The sequence below is a fragment of the Nerophis ophidion genome, linkage group LG23, assembly GCF_033978795.1.
Source record: "Nerophis ophidion isolate RoL-2023_Sa linkage group LG23, RoL_Noph_v1.0, whole genome shotgun sequence".
Taxonomy (NCBI): domain Eukaryota; kingdom Metazoa; phylum Chordata; class Actinopteri; order Syngnathiformes; family Syngnathidae; genus Nerophis; species Nerophis ophidion.
This window is the reverse complement of record NC_084633.1, coordinates 18,162,970-18,177,950: the sequence shown is the minus strand read 5'-3', so window position 1 is coordinate 18,177,950 and position 14,981 is coordinate 18,162,970. Positions and strand designations below refer to the sequence as shown.

At 40.9% G+C, this 14,981-nt stretch overlaps 1 protein-coding gene across 1 annotated transcript in view; it reads left to right on the top strand.

The window, feature by feature from the left end:
• Positions 1-14,981, top strand: part of cacng1b (calcium channel, voltage-dependent, gamma subunit 1b) — a 39,452-nt gene that overhangs the window by 1,206 nt on the left and 23,265 nt on the right. The window lies entirely within an intron of this gene.

The window sequence follows — 14,981 nt, the reverse complement described above, 5'->3', positions numbered from 1 at the left end:
TTAAATGCTTCTACTGAGGTAGCATCTCGAACTGTTACCGGGAGGGCATTCCAGAGTACTGGAGCCCGAACGGAAAACGCTCTATAGCCCGCAGACTTTTTTTGGGCTCTAGGAATCACTAATAAGCCGGAGTCTTTTGAACGCAGATTTCTTGCCGGGACATATGGTACAATACAATCGGCAAGATAGGATGGAGCTAGACCGTGTAGTATTTTATACGTAAGTAGTAAAACCTTAAAGTCACATCTTAAGTGCACAGGAAGCCAGTGCAGGTGAGCCAGTACAGGTATATATGTATGTATGTATGTATATAAAGGTATATACAGTATAGGTATATATGTATGTATATATGTATATAAAGGTATATACAGTACAGGTATATATGTATGTATATAAAGGTATATACAGTACAGGCGTAATGTGATCAAACTTTCTTGTTCTTGTCAAAAGTCTAGCAGCCGCATTTTGTACCAACTGTAATCTTTTAATGCTAGACATGGGGAGACCCGAAAATAATACGTTACAGTAATCGAGACGAGACGTAACAAACGCATGGATAATGATCTCGGCGTCTTTAGTGGACAAAATGGAGCGAATTTTAGCGATATTACGGAGATGAAAGAAGGCCGTTTTAGTAACGCTTTTAATGTGTGACTCAAAGGAGAGAGTTGGGTCGAAGATAATACCCAGATTTTTTACAGAGTCACCTTGTTTTATTATTTGGTTGTCAAATGTTAAAGTTGTATTATTAAATAGAGGTCGGTGTCTAGCAGGACCGATAATCAGCATTTCCGTTTTTTTGGCATTAAGTTGCAAAAAGTTAGCGGACATCCATTGTTTAATTTCATTAAGACACGCCTCCAGCTGACTACAGTTGACAACTTGTCTTTTAGTATTAAGTAGAAGCTTGACAACTTGTCTTTTAGTATTAAGTAAACAAACAAAGGCTTCTAATTAGTCTGCTGACATATATTGTGTCATTTATCTACCTATTATTTTGTCTACATTATGAAGGACAAGCTGTAAAAAAAAAATTAGTAATCCACTTGTCCATTTACTGTTAATATCTGCTTACTTTCTCTTTTAACATGTTCTATCTCCACTTGTGTTAAAATTTAATAATCACTTATTCTTCTCTTGTTTGGATACTTTACGTTAGTTTTGGATGATACTACAAATTTGGGTATCAATCCGATACCAAGTACTTACAGGATCAGACATTGGTCGTATTCCAAAGTCCTCATGTGTCCAGGGACTTATTTATAAACACAATATACATTTTTTGAAAAAAAAAATTTGTTGTGATGCTAAAAATTATAGGTGTAATCATAGCACTATCGACTAGATACGCTCCTGTACTTGGTATCATTACAGTGGATGTCAGATGTAGATTAAACCCATGGCTTTTGTTTACATTGCGACGCCGGTGAGCTACGGTGTGTAGTGAAGCATGTTTTAGCTATGATAACGATACTTGTAAGAAACATCCTTTATTTGTCACCAAGAAGGCAAGAATTAGTGATTTAGAAGTAGCTAAAACACTGGGGTTGGACGTTAGCCGCTAGCCAGCTAGCCATGTCTTAAAGCACCTCTTCCTTTGGGCGTTTCAATGTTATAACTTCACCTTAATCTTTACTTTTTAAGCCAAAACGCGTCCGTTCTCCCTTTTCTGTCTACACACTGTGTCTGCTTGTAAGAACTCTGTGATTGTGCGCTGCCGAACATGCTCCTCTGCTCATAAAACCAGCAATGCCACGACAGGGACCAGTACTTTTTACAGGTGGTATAGTACCGAATATGATTCCTTACTATCGCAGTACTATACTAATACCCTAGAACAGGGGTCGCAAACGCGGTGCCCGCGGGCACCAGGTCGCCCGTAAGGACCAGATGAGTCGCCCGCTGGCCTGTTCTAAAAATAGCTCAAATAGCAGCACTTACCAGTGAGCTGCCTCTATTTTTTAAATGTTATTTATTTACTAGCAAGCTGGTCTCGCTTTGCTCGACTTTTTTAATTCTAAGAAAGACAAAACTCAAATAGAATTTGAAAATCCAAGAAAATATTTTAAAGACTTGGTCTTCACTTGTTTAAATAAATTCAGTTATTTTTTTACTTTGCTTCTTAAAACTTTGAGAAAGACAATTTTAGAGAAAAAATACAATCTTAAAAACGATTTTAGGATTTTAAAACACATATACTTTTTTACCTTTTAAATTCCTTCCTCTTCTTTCCCGACAATTTAAATCAATGTTCAAGTAATTTTTTTTATTGTAAAGAATAATAAATACTTTTTAATTGAATTCTTCATTTTAGCTTGTTTTTTCGACAAAGAATATTTGTGAAATATTTCTTCAAACTCATTATGATTAAAATTTTAAAAAAATATTCTGGCAAATCTAGAAAATCTGTAGAATCAAATTTAAATCTTATTTCAAAGTCTTCTGAATTTCTTTTTAAATTTTTGTTCTGGAAAATCTAGAAGAAATAATGATTTGTCTTTGTTAGAAATATAGCTTGGTCCAATTTGTTATATATTCTAACAAAGTGCAGATTGGATTTTAACCTATTTAAAACATGTCATTAAAATTCTAAAATTAATCTTAATCAGGAAAAATTACTAATGATGTTCCATACATTTTTTTAAAAATGTTTTCAAAAATATTCGAATTAGCTATTTTTTCTTTTCATTTTTTTTCAGTTGAATTTTGAATTGTAAAGAGTTGAAATTGAAGACAAACTATGTTTCAAAATTTAATTTTAATTTATTTCGTGTTTTCTCCTCTTTTAAATCGTTCAATTAAGTGTTTTTTTCATCATTTATTCTCTACAAAAAAACTTCCGTAAAAAGGAAAAAAAATGTACGACGGAATGACAGACAAATACCCATATATATATATATATATATATATATATATATATATATATATATATATATATATATATATATATATATATATTAGGGGTGGGCAAATTAGTGCGTTAATTATGAGTTAACTCATCAATCTATTAACGCTGACAATTATTTTATCGCACATTTGCGTATGTTGTTTACATGCTTTTATTTTGTTAACGCCTTTTCTTAACAAGATGGCGTGGAGGGGCTCTTGGTAAAGATGGAACATTTGGCAAAAATACCGGACAATTCTGCAAATGTCATGGCTGGCTTACAGCGTGGTCACTCCGGGATCACTTACGACCGCCAGACAATTCTGGATGTGGATAGATCGGGCCGTTTTGGACTGAATGAGGCGTGCTTGCTAGACCGGCTAGCTAGCATGGGAATACTTTGCCGGCTACATCCAGCGGCCTGTGAAGCAGCGGAGTATATGTGTTGTCTGTCTATTTATGAATAATGCAGACCAGGAGTGTTGGCTGAGTTCTTAACGTTTACTTTCAGAGCGTGCATATCACAACATACAACATACTACCCTACTCCTGTTGCATGCTGGGTAGGGTAGTTATTTTATTCCCTGGCTCATAACATCACAATATAGTACCATGTATATGATGCCTTCAGTTTATCAAAGCACCAAGCAAACAATCGGAAAATTCCCATCATATCAATTCCTAGATATGGTCATAATTATTTTAAGTGCACTACGCAGAATAAACACAACATTATTAATATTGCTACTACGGATAATTGGATCAAAAATTCCCTAAAACAGCCCACTACCTATAATATAGTTTTTTTTAAAATAAGATCCCTGATCAAAAAAATGTTTCTGCTGTTACCTCAGAAATTGCCTGTTCAGATGTTATGATTGTGGCTCAGAGATTTGTATGTAGATTATATTTATTTTCCATAACAAACAGGATAACTTAAATACCCTGGCAGTGGCAATAAGCTTAAATGTTTGTATTTACATTTTTGGAGTTGATTTTCATCAAATATGCTATTTAACTGCTACTGTTTAACAAGGACTGATTTAAATTGTGTTTGCACAACAAATGTTTTGGCGCTTTTGTTCATGTGGGAGAATATTCCAATAAAGGTGCACTACACACTACTTTTGAATTCATTATTGGGCTTTGCGTATACAATGCAGTTAATCGCGATTAATCGGAGAAATAGTGCGATTAACTTCGATTAAAATTTTTAATCGTTGCCCAGCTCTAATATATATATATATATATAGTAAAGGTAAATTGATCAAATTGGCTATTTCTGGCAATTTATTGAAGTGTGTATCAAACTGGTAGCCCTTGGCATTAATCAGTACCCAAGAAGTAGCTCTTGGTTTCAAAAAGGTTGGTGACCCCTGCCCTAGAATATATACATATTCATTCTACTTTATATAGGCCATATTTATATACAGTAATGCATGTATTTTACTATTTCCATATATATTTTTAAGCACCAACTTGTTTTTATATTAGTCTTATCTTGACTAAAAGTGTTGAATGGCTATCATCAATCTGAAATAAATCAATTAACCAATCGACAGTTATTTATATAGCCCTTAATTACAAATGTCTCAAAGGGCTTCACAAACCACGACATCCTCTGAACCCACATCCGGGTGATCACAAAAGTGGGGGCTCCCCTCTTGTGTGACCCAATGGATGCCGAGTGGATACGGTTAATAATTTGTGAGTCCAATACAGGAAGGTCAGCAGAGCATGTTGACAATGTATATGCATGGAAGAATGGTCATTGAAAATAAAAACTTCTGTGAAAACCACCGCATCTAATAGAGAGCCAAATACTAGAGTCCGTGAACATTGCTCCAAAGTCGGGATTTTTTTGTGGATTTAATGTGCATGCAAACGTAACCATTTACAGGTGCAAAGGCAGCAATATATGATAAAACAAGATGGCAGCTAAAGAAAGACTATTCATCCCCGAAAAAACCCGCCAGGCGAACAGCTGATTTTACGACTTCCGGTGCTGACGTAAGACAACCCGCCTCCCATAGAAATCTGCGTTCAAAAGACTCCGGCTTATTAGTGATTCCTAGAGCCCAAAAAAAGTCTGCGGGCTATAGAGCGTTTTCCGTTCGGGCTCCAGTACTCTGGAATGCCCTCCCGGCAACAGTTCGAGATGCCACCTCAGTAGAAGCATTTAAGTCTCACCTTAAAACTCATCTGTATACTCTAGCCTTTAAATAGACCTCCTTTTTAGACCAGTTGATCTGCCGCTTCTTTTCTTTCTCCTATGTCCCCCCCTCCCTTGTGGAGGGGGTCCGGTCCGATGACCATGGATGAAGTACTGACTGTCCAGAGTCGAGACCCAGGATGGACCGCTCGCCTGTGTATCGGTTGGGGACATCTCTACGCTGCTGATCCGCTTGAGATGGTTTCCTGTGGACGGGACTCTCGCTGCTGTCTTGAATCCGCTTGAACTGAACTCTCGCGGCTGTGTTGGAGCCACTATGGATTGAACTTTCACAGTATCATGTTAGACCCGCTCGACATCCATTGCTTTCGGTCCCCTAGAGGGGGGGGGGGGGGTTGCCCACATCTGAGGTCCTCTCCAAGGTTTCTCATAGTCAGCATTGTCACTGGCGTCCCACTGGATGTGAATTCTCCCTGCCCACTGGGTGTGAGTTTTCCTTGCCCTTTTGTGGGTTCTTCCGAGGATGTTGTAGTCGTAATGATTTGTGCAGTCCTTTGAGACATTTGTGATTTGGGGCTATATAAATAAACATTGATTGATTGATTGATTGATATGTGACCATAGGATGAACAAATACACTACGCTACTAAGACTATGCCCAAAGTGCGGCACAGGGGCCATCTGTGGTCCGTGAATCCTGTGTCATCGGCCGTAAGCACATTACGAAAAACAAAAAAATATAGATCTCATTTGCACCCCTGGTGGTGAAATCTATCAAAATCAGGGAGGTCCCAAAAAGGAAGGGTTTTTCCCAATTGACTGTGTGTCGCTTTTAAAAGTGCTCCCCCTCTGGTTAACATATGAAATAACAAGTGTGTAAAAAATTAGAAGTGATCCCCATCTGGCCAAAATTAATAGAAAAAAAATGTATATGTACTTAGAGACATATTGTATCGACTTGAAATAAATAATGAAGATTAGAAAACAATTACAAACAAAAAATTCAAAATTAACTAAAAGCTTATCTTTTTTATATTTGCATAGTATCTATATATTATTAATGTTGTAAATACAAATATTTATATATCTAGTAAGGGTGGTCCTAAAGAGGTACGCATTTTTTGGAGGTCTCAAGAAGGTAACAAATACAAAAATGTGTGTTTGCCGTGTGTGTTTGTGTGTGTATTCTTGTATTTCTAGCCTTCTTGAGACATCAACAAGGAAAAGTAGCTTCCATATGAGGAGGTGTGAACAGTTGATGGCAATAGATATCTTTTTAAATCCTGGTCATATTTTAGAACAGCTAAGTATGCATAGACCTTTAAAGTTGGAATGTAGCGAGAAGTCATAACACTCTTGTTATTTCAAATGTCCCAGGCCTAGGAGGAGAAGAAGGAGGGCGAGCGAGAGGGGGTAGGAGGCGAAACTTCGGTAGTATGGTCAGATAAACGAGGGCGATGCGATTTGAATGTGACGTGCATAGATTTGGTCTCCCAAAGCTTTGGTAATAGAATATCAAGACAAGCTACTCTGTCTCAGGATTCATTTAAAACCAGTTTATGTGTCATCTAACAAACTCTGGGCGGTGACCGGCAGAAGACTGGGACAGAACACAACACAAGTTAGGACAAAAATCATGGTCCCAATACGGAAAACCATTGCATCTAATAGAGAATGTCTCATTTGCACCCATGGTGGTGAAATCTATTAAAATGAGGGTGGTCCCAAAAAGGAGGGATTTTTCAAATTGACTGTGTGTCACTTTTAAAAGTGCTCCCCCTCTGGTCAACAAATGAAATAACAAGTGTGTGTAAGAAATTGAAATGCGCCCCTTATGGCCAAAATGTATTTAAAAATAAATAAATACAATAATATGTATACTGAGACATACTGTAATAACTTGAAGTAAATAATGAATAAAAAACAATTCCCAAAAAATTGATAAATAAATACAAATTTACTAAAAGCAGTCTTTTTCTCACAATGTGTCGACTTCTTTCTTCTAAATTTAGCAACATTTTCTCATATTCTTTCTATTTCTGTAATATTGCAATATTTCTTCTTACAATTTTTACTCTTTTATGTAAAAGTATTGCTTTTTAATGCAAAACGGTGACATTTGTCATATAAAATATTGCCAATTTTTGTCATATAAAATATTGCCAATTTTTGTCATATAAAATATTGCCAATTTTTGTCATATAAAATATTGCCAATTTTTGTCATATAAAATATTGCCAATTTTTTTGCTCTTCTTGTAAAATAGTGACATTTTTGGAGTACAATTATGACTTTTGTCTTCATTTTGCGGAGAAAAATTCCAATTGTTATTATAATATTGCCAAAATGTTGAAGTTTTCTTATAAAATTGTGACTTTCGTCGAATAAAATCACGACTCTTTTCATAAAATGGCAAAAATGTTAAGCTTTTAATGTAAAACTGCGACTATTATTAAACAAAAATCAAACTTTTATCATAATATTGCACAAACGTTCAGTTTTTCTTTCAAAATTTGGACTTGTGTTGAGTAAAATTACAACTTTTATTATAATACTGCTAAAATTCAAACTTTCTCTTGTGAAAAAGTGTATTTTTTCTTGTGAAATTCCGAATAAGTTTTCACAACAAGCTTTTGTATACTGTATTTCCTTGAATTGCCGCCGGGGCGCTAATGAATTTAAAACATCTTACCAAAGGCATGCGGTGAATTTAGGCCTGCGCTTATAAATTTGAGTGTGATGTAAGGATACCATCATGAAAAGCACATTTAATAAAATACAAATAAAAATGATTATGGTCTTTCCTTTACTTATAAATGAAGTCCATACGCAGCTCCTTCTGATCAAAAGCATCGACAACTTGTTTATAGAAGTCTTCCTTATCTTTCTTCAGCTTTAAAAGTCTCTCCGTCTCAATGGAGATCTTCCTTTATTACCTCCTGCTTCGATTGAAAGTCCAGTTTAGAAAACTGCTTTATTTTAGATATGTAATCCTCCATGTTAAAAGTGCTCTTTCTGCTTGTTGTCACTTCTTCTGCAGCCGAGTAGTCGCAAGAGGGATCACTAGCGCCCTCTACCACCAGGAGGCGGGAGTCATTTATTGACTTATATTTGACACACGCAGCTACGGTATATTAATAAAACATAGCTGCTTACTGTTCTTTTCAGCATATTCAATAGCTTGGACCTTAAATCCTACTGAATAGCTCTTAATCTTCTTCCCTTTATGCAATTTCAAATTATTGAAATCAGCCTCCTCCATTTTGAAAATGATGACAGGGGAAGTGTCACTCGTGACGTGACGAGTTTGACCCTGAGGAAATTCTAGGCATATGCTAATTATTTTGCGAAACGAGTTTGACCCGGCGGAAATTCTAGACATGCGCTAATAAAAATAATATTTTGCGAAACGAGTTTGACCCGGCGTTAATTCTGAGCCGGCGGTAATGCTAAGCATGGGCTAATTATTTTGCAAAACGAGTTTGACTCGGCACTAATTCTAGGCAGGCGCATACTACATACCCGGCGGCAATTCTAGAAAATACGGTATTTGCAAAGTGTGTATATATTATTATATATGAGAAAGGCCGGAATGAGAATCAGCACCTCCAAGTCCGAGTCCATGGTTCTCTCCCGGAAAAGGGTGGAGTGCCATCTCCGGGTTGGGGAGGAGACCCTGCCCCAAGTGGAGGAGTTCAAGTACCTAGGAGTCTTGTTCACGAGTGGGGGAAGAGTGGATCGTGAGATCGACAGGCGGATCGGTGCGGCGTCTTCAGTAATGCGGACGTTGTACCGATCCGTTGTGGTGAAGAAGGAGCTGAGCCGGAAGGCAAAGCTCTCAATTTACCGGTCATTCTACGTTCCCATCCTCACCTATGGTCATGAGCTTTGGGTCATGACCGAAAGGATAAGATCACGGGTACAAGCGGCCCAAATGAGTTTCCAGGTCTCTCCCTTAGAGATAGGGTGAGAAGCTCTGCCATCCGGGAGGAACTCAAAGTAAAGCCGCTGCTCCTCCACATGGAGAGGAGCCAGATGAGGTGGTTCGGGCATCTGGTCAGGATGCCACCCGAACGCCTCCCTAGGGAGGTGTTTAGGGCACGTCCAACCGGTAGGAGGCCACGGGGAAGACCCAGGACACGTTGGGAAGACTATGTCTCCCGGCTGGCCTGGGAACGCCTCGGGATCCCCCGGGAAGAGCTAGACGAAGTGGGTGGGGAGAGGGAAGTGTGGGCTTCCCTGCTTGGGCTGCTGCCCCCGCGACCCGATCTCAGATAAGCGGAAGAAGATGGATGTATGGCATATATTAATAATGTTGTAAATATAAATCTTTATATATTTAAAAAGGCTGGTCCTAAAGAGGTATTCGTAGGTCTCAAGAAGGTAAAAAATACAAGAATGTGTGTGTGTGTGTGTGTTTAAACTAAGAGTCACCTTCAAGAAGTTTCAGGCTTTAAGTTGATGTTTAACAATGAAAGTATGATTCTCAACCTGAGTCGTAGTTAGTTTAAGAGTGACAAACCAGACTTTGGAAGTGCGGCTGGCCTCTGGCTGTGAGAGTACGTGCCCACAGGCTCAGCGTGGAGATTTCAGCCCGACTCTCATTGACTTAGCCCGAGGGTTCTTGCACCTCCACATTAGGAGGGGGCCTTAATAAAGAGTGGCTTAGAGCTCTGTCTCAGCGGTTAAGAGTCCACCTGGGAGACTCCAGAGGAGGGATGAAGAGGATTGAGGAGGGGTTGCGTGGGCGGATGGAGGCAGGGAGTCTTTAGATGATGATAAGGAAGGAAGTTCTCCTAAACTGTCCGAAGAGAGTTTTTAGAGAGTATCGTTTATGCATATTAAAGCCCTCCATGTCGCCTTGTTGGATAATCACGGAGGCAGGATTTGCTGTCAAAGCACCTGCAAGGTTGAGTCGTAGAAAGAGCTGACAGAAAAAGATTGGAAAAGGCCTGGGACTTGAACGCAGATTTTTGTTGTAATTATCTTTCAACGGAACGAAGTCATTGTGACAGTCGCTTGCTGTCGTGCGGGTTCCCAGGACCATCAAGGAAGGACATTTTGCTCTCGAGCAGGTTAGACTCTTGTTAATTCTTCCAATAAATCAAGTCTTTTGCCGGGTTGCTTTTCAGCTCCTCCTCGGATGCTCGCTCTTCGGACGCCGTCTTCTCCCTGTCGCTCTAACATTTGCATGTGCCGCGGACTATCCAACTCCTTTTCTCTGTTCTCTCCTCCTTCTCTTCTTTTATACATTTTCAGGAGAAGTATTAATAATTTCCCAGTGTGCGAGCCACGTACCTGAATTCGATTGCGGCGGCGTTGCCCCCGGCAAACCCCGCCTCTCTGCTCCGCCACATCCCCCGCCTCCTTGCCGCCATCTTGGGCAGGGCTGCAGCGTGCCACTCCACAGTCATCATTGTATTAGAGTAGAATTTCCTTTAGAATGATGTTGTCCGATCAAATAAATGTTGTTGTTTTACAAACCCCGTTTCCATATGAGTTGGGAAATTGTGTTAGATGTAAATATAAACGGAATACAAAGATTTGCAAAACATTTTCAACCATATTCAGTTGAATGCACTACAAAGACAACATACTTGATGTTAAAACTCCATCCATCCATCCATCCATCCATTTTCTACCACTTATTCCCTTTTGGGGTCGCGGGGGGCGCTGGCGCCTATCTCAGCTACAATCGGGCGGAAGGCGGGGTACACCCTGGACAAGTCGCCACCTCATCACAGGGCCAACATGGATAGACAGACAACATTCACACACTAGGGCCAATTTAGTGTTGCCAATCAACCTATCCCCAGGTGCATGTCTTTGGAAGTGGGAGGAAGCCGGAGTACCCGGAGGGAACCCACGCATTCACGGGGAGAACATGCAAACTCCACACAGAAAGATCCCGAGCCTGGATTTGAACCCAGGACTGCAGGAACTTCGTATTGTGAGGCAGACGCACTAACCCCTCTGCCACCGTGAAGCCCATGTTCAAACTCATAAACTTAATTTTTCTCTTGCAAATAATGATTAACTTGGAATATCATGGCTGCAACATGTGCCAAAGTAGTTGGGAAAGGGCATGTTCACCACTGTGTTACATCACCTTTTCTTTTAAAAACACTCAAAAACGTTTGGGAACTGAGGAAACATTTTTTGGGAAGCTGTTTTTATACCCAATCATGGCACCCACCTGTTCCCAATTAGCCTGCACACCTGTGGGATGTTCCAAATAAGTGTTTGATGAGCATTTCTCAACTTTATCAGTATTTATTGCCACCTTTCCCAACTTCTTTGTCACGTGTTGCTGGCATCAAATTCTGAAGTTAATGATTATTTGCAACAACAAAAAAGTTTATCAGTTTGAACATCAAATATGTTGTCTTTGTAGCATATTCAACTGAATATGGGTTGAAAATGATTTGCAAATCATTGTATTCTGTTTATATTTACATCGAACACAATTTCCCAACTCATATGGAAACGGGGTTTGTACTTGAATTTACCAAAAGTAAAATCTCAACTCTCCGTGGTAGAGGAGTTTTGCGTGTCCCAATGGGCTTTGTTGTCCGGGGGCTTCTACGCCCCCTGGTAGGGTCTCCCAAGACAAACAGGTCCAAGGTGAGGGATCAGACAAAGAGCAGCTTGAAGACCTTTATGAAAAATAATCAACAGCGACTCAGATTTCTCTCGCCCAGACGCCGGTCACCGGGGCCCACCCTCTGGAGCCAGGCCCGGAGTTGGGTCTTGATGGCGAGCGTCTGTCCCCAGCCTGAAAAGGCAACGTGGGTCCCTTCTCCGATGGGCTCCCCACTCATCGGAGGGGGCACAGAAGTCGGGTGCACTATGAGCAGGGCACTTGGCTGTCCGATCCTCGGCTACATAAGCTAGCTCTCGGGACGTGAAACTTCACCTCGCTGGCAATGAAGGTGGAGAAGTCCCGTCTAGATATTGTTGGACTTACTTCGAGGCATAGCAAGAGCTCTGGAACCGGTTATCTCAAGAGGGGTTGGACTCTCTTCCACTGCGTTGCACGCAGAGAGAAGCAACGGGCTAGGGTGGCAATTCTTGTTGCACCCCGGCTCAAAGTCTGCACGTTGGAGTTGAACCCAGTGGACAAGAAGGTAGCTTCCCTCCGCCTTCGGGTGCGGGGACGGGTCCTGATTGTTGTTTGTGCTTAGGCACCAAACAGCAGCCCAGAGTACCCACCCTTTTTGGATTATCTCGAGGGAGTACTGGAGCGTCACCTTGCTCTGCTGGGTGACTTCAACGCTCATGTTGGTTAGAGAGGTGCGATTGGGAAGAAGGGTGTCCGTATGTTCACTTGGCACCAGGATTCCCTAGGTCACAGTTCCATGACCGACTTTGTGGTTGTGTCATCGGATTTGCGGCCTCATGTTTTGGACACTCGAGTGAAGAGAGGGATGGAGCTTTCTACCGATCACCACCTGGTGGTGAGTTGGCTGCGATGGTGGGGGAGGATGCCGGACCGACCTGGCAGGCCCAAACATATTGTGAAAGTCTGCTGGGAATGTCTAGCAGAGTCTCCCATCAGAGAGTGTTTCAAATTCCCACCTCTGGAAAACTTCGAACATGTCACGAGGGACAATTTTCGGTACCTCTATTGTCAAGGCGGCCGATCGGAGCTGTGGCCGCAAGGTGGTTTGGTGCCTGTCGTGGCGGGAATTCTAGAACTGATAAGAGATGCGGTCAAGCTGAAGAAAGACTCTTATCGGGTTCTTTTGGCGAATGGGACTCCGGAGACAGCGGACGGGTACCGACAGGCCAAGAAGTGTGCAGCTTCAGCGGTCGCGGAGGGAAAAACTCGGACATGGAAAAAAACTTTCAGATGGCTTCGAAGCAATTCTTGACCACCGTCCGCCACCTCAGGAGGGGGAAGCAGTGCACTGTCAACTTTATGTATGCTGATGATGGTGTGCTGCTGACCCCGACTGCGGATGTTGTGGATCGGTGGAGGGAATAATTCGAAGACCTCCTCAATCCCACCTCCATCTTCCAATGAGGAAGCAGTTCCTGGGGAATCTGTGGTGGACTCTCCTATTTCTGGGGCTGAAGTTGCCAAGGTAGTTCAAAATCTCCTCGGTGGCAGGGCCCTGAGGGTGGATGGGAACCGCCCGGAGTTCCTTAAGGCTCTGGATGTTGTGGGGCTGTCTTGGTAGACAAAACTCTGCAACATTACGTGGCCATCGGGGTCGGTACCTCTGGATTGGCAGACTGGGGTGGTGGAAAAGCCAAGAATCTTATACTGGTAAAGTTGTAAAGTTACAAGAAAGATTTGTCCATCCATCCATCCATGTTCTACCGCTTGTCCCTTTCTGGGTCGCGGGGGGACGCTGGAGAACATGCAAATTCCACACAGAAAAGAACCCGAGCCCGGGATTGAACTCAGGACTACTCAGGACCTCCATATTGTGAGGCACATGCGCTAGCCCCTGTGCCACCGTGTATCTTATGAAAATAAAGACATAGTTTATGATTTTTTTTTAAATTATAATAAAAATAATTTCAAATACAAACCCTGTTTCCATATGAGTTGGGAAATTGTGTTAGATGTAAATATAAACAGAATACAATGATTTGCAAATCCTTTTCAACCCATATTCAGTTGAATATGCTACAAAGACAACATATTTGATGTTCAAACTGATAAACATTTTTTTTTTTGCAAATAATCATTAGCTTTAGAATTTGATGCCAGCAACACGTGACAAAGAAGTTGGGAAAGGTGGCAATAAATGCTGATAAAGTTGAGGAATGCTCATCAAACACTTATTTGGAACATCCCACATGTGTGCAGGCTAATTGGGAACAGGTGGGTGCCATGATTGGGTATAAAAACAGCTTCCCAAAAAATGCTCAGTCCTTTTTACAGGTGATGTAACACAGTGGTGAACATGCCCTTTCCCAACTACTTTGGCACGTGTCGCAGCCATGAAATTCGAAGTTGATTATTATTTGCAAAAAAATAAATAAAGTTTATGAGTTTGAACATCAAATATCTTGTCTTTGTAGTGCATTCAACTGAATATGGGTTGAAAAGGATTTGCAAATCATTGTATTCTGTTTATATTTACATCTAACACAATTTCCCAACTCATATGGAAACGGGGTTTGTAATTAATTTCCCAAAACTTTTTTTGAAGAAATTAAAATCATATTTGTTGTAAAGGCCTACTGAAATGAGATGTTCTTATTTAAACGGGGATAGCAGGTCCATTCTATGTGTCATACTTGATCATTTCGTGATATTGCCATATTTTTGCTGAAAGGATTTAGTAGAGAACATCCACGATAAAGTTCGCAACATTTGTTCGCTAATAAAAAAGCCTTGCCTGTACCGGAAGTAGCAGACGATGTGCGCGTGACGTCACGGGTTGTGGAGCTCCTCACATCTGAACATTGTTTATAATCATGGCCACCAGCAGCCAGAGCGATTCGGACCGAGAAAGCGACGATTTCCCCATTAATTTGAGCGAGGATGAAAGATTCGTGGATGAGGAAAGTGAGAGTGAAGGACTAGAAAACATTTTTTTTTTTTAAGACGAGGGCAGTGGGAGCGATTCAGATGTTATTAGACACATTTACTAGGATAATTCTAGAAAATCCCTTATCTGCTTATTGTGTTACTAATTTTTTAGTGAGATTATATGGTTTTACCTGTACAACCTGAAAGTCAGAGGGGTGTGGCCACGGGTGTGGTGACCGCCAGTGTCTCCGGTGGGAGGAGGCAAGAGAGTCCGCAGTTGCAGGAGGATGCAAGCTCTCCGCTCATGTCTACGGTAAGAGCCGACTTATTACCAACATTTTTTCACCGAAACCTGCCGTTTGACATGTGGTAGGGAACCATGTTCGCTTGACCGCTCTGTTCCATAGTAAAGCTTCACCGTCATCTTTCGG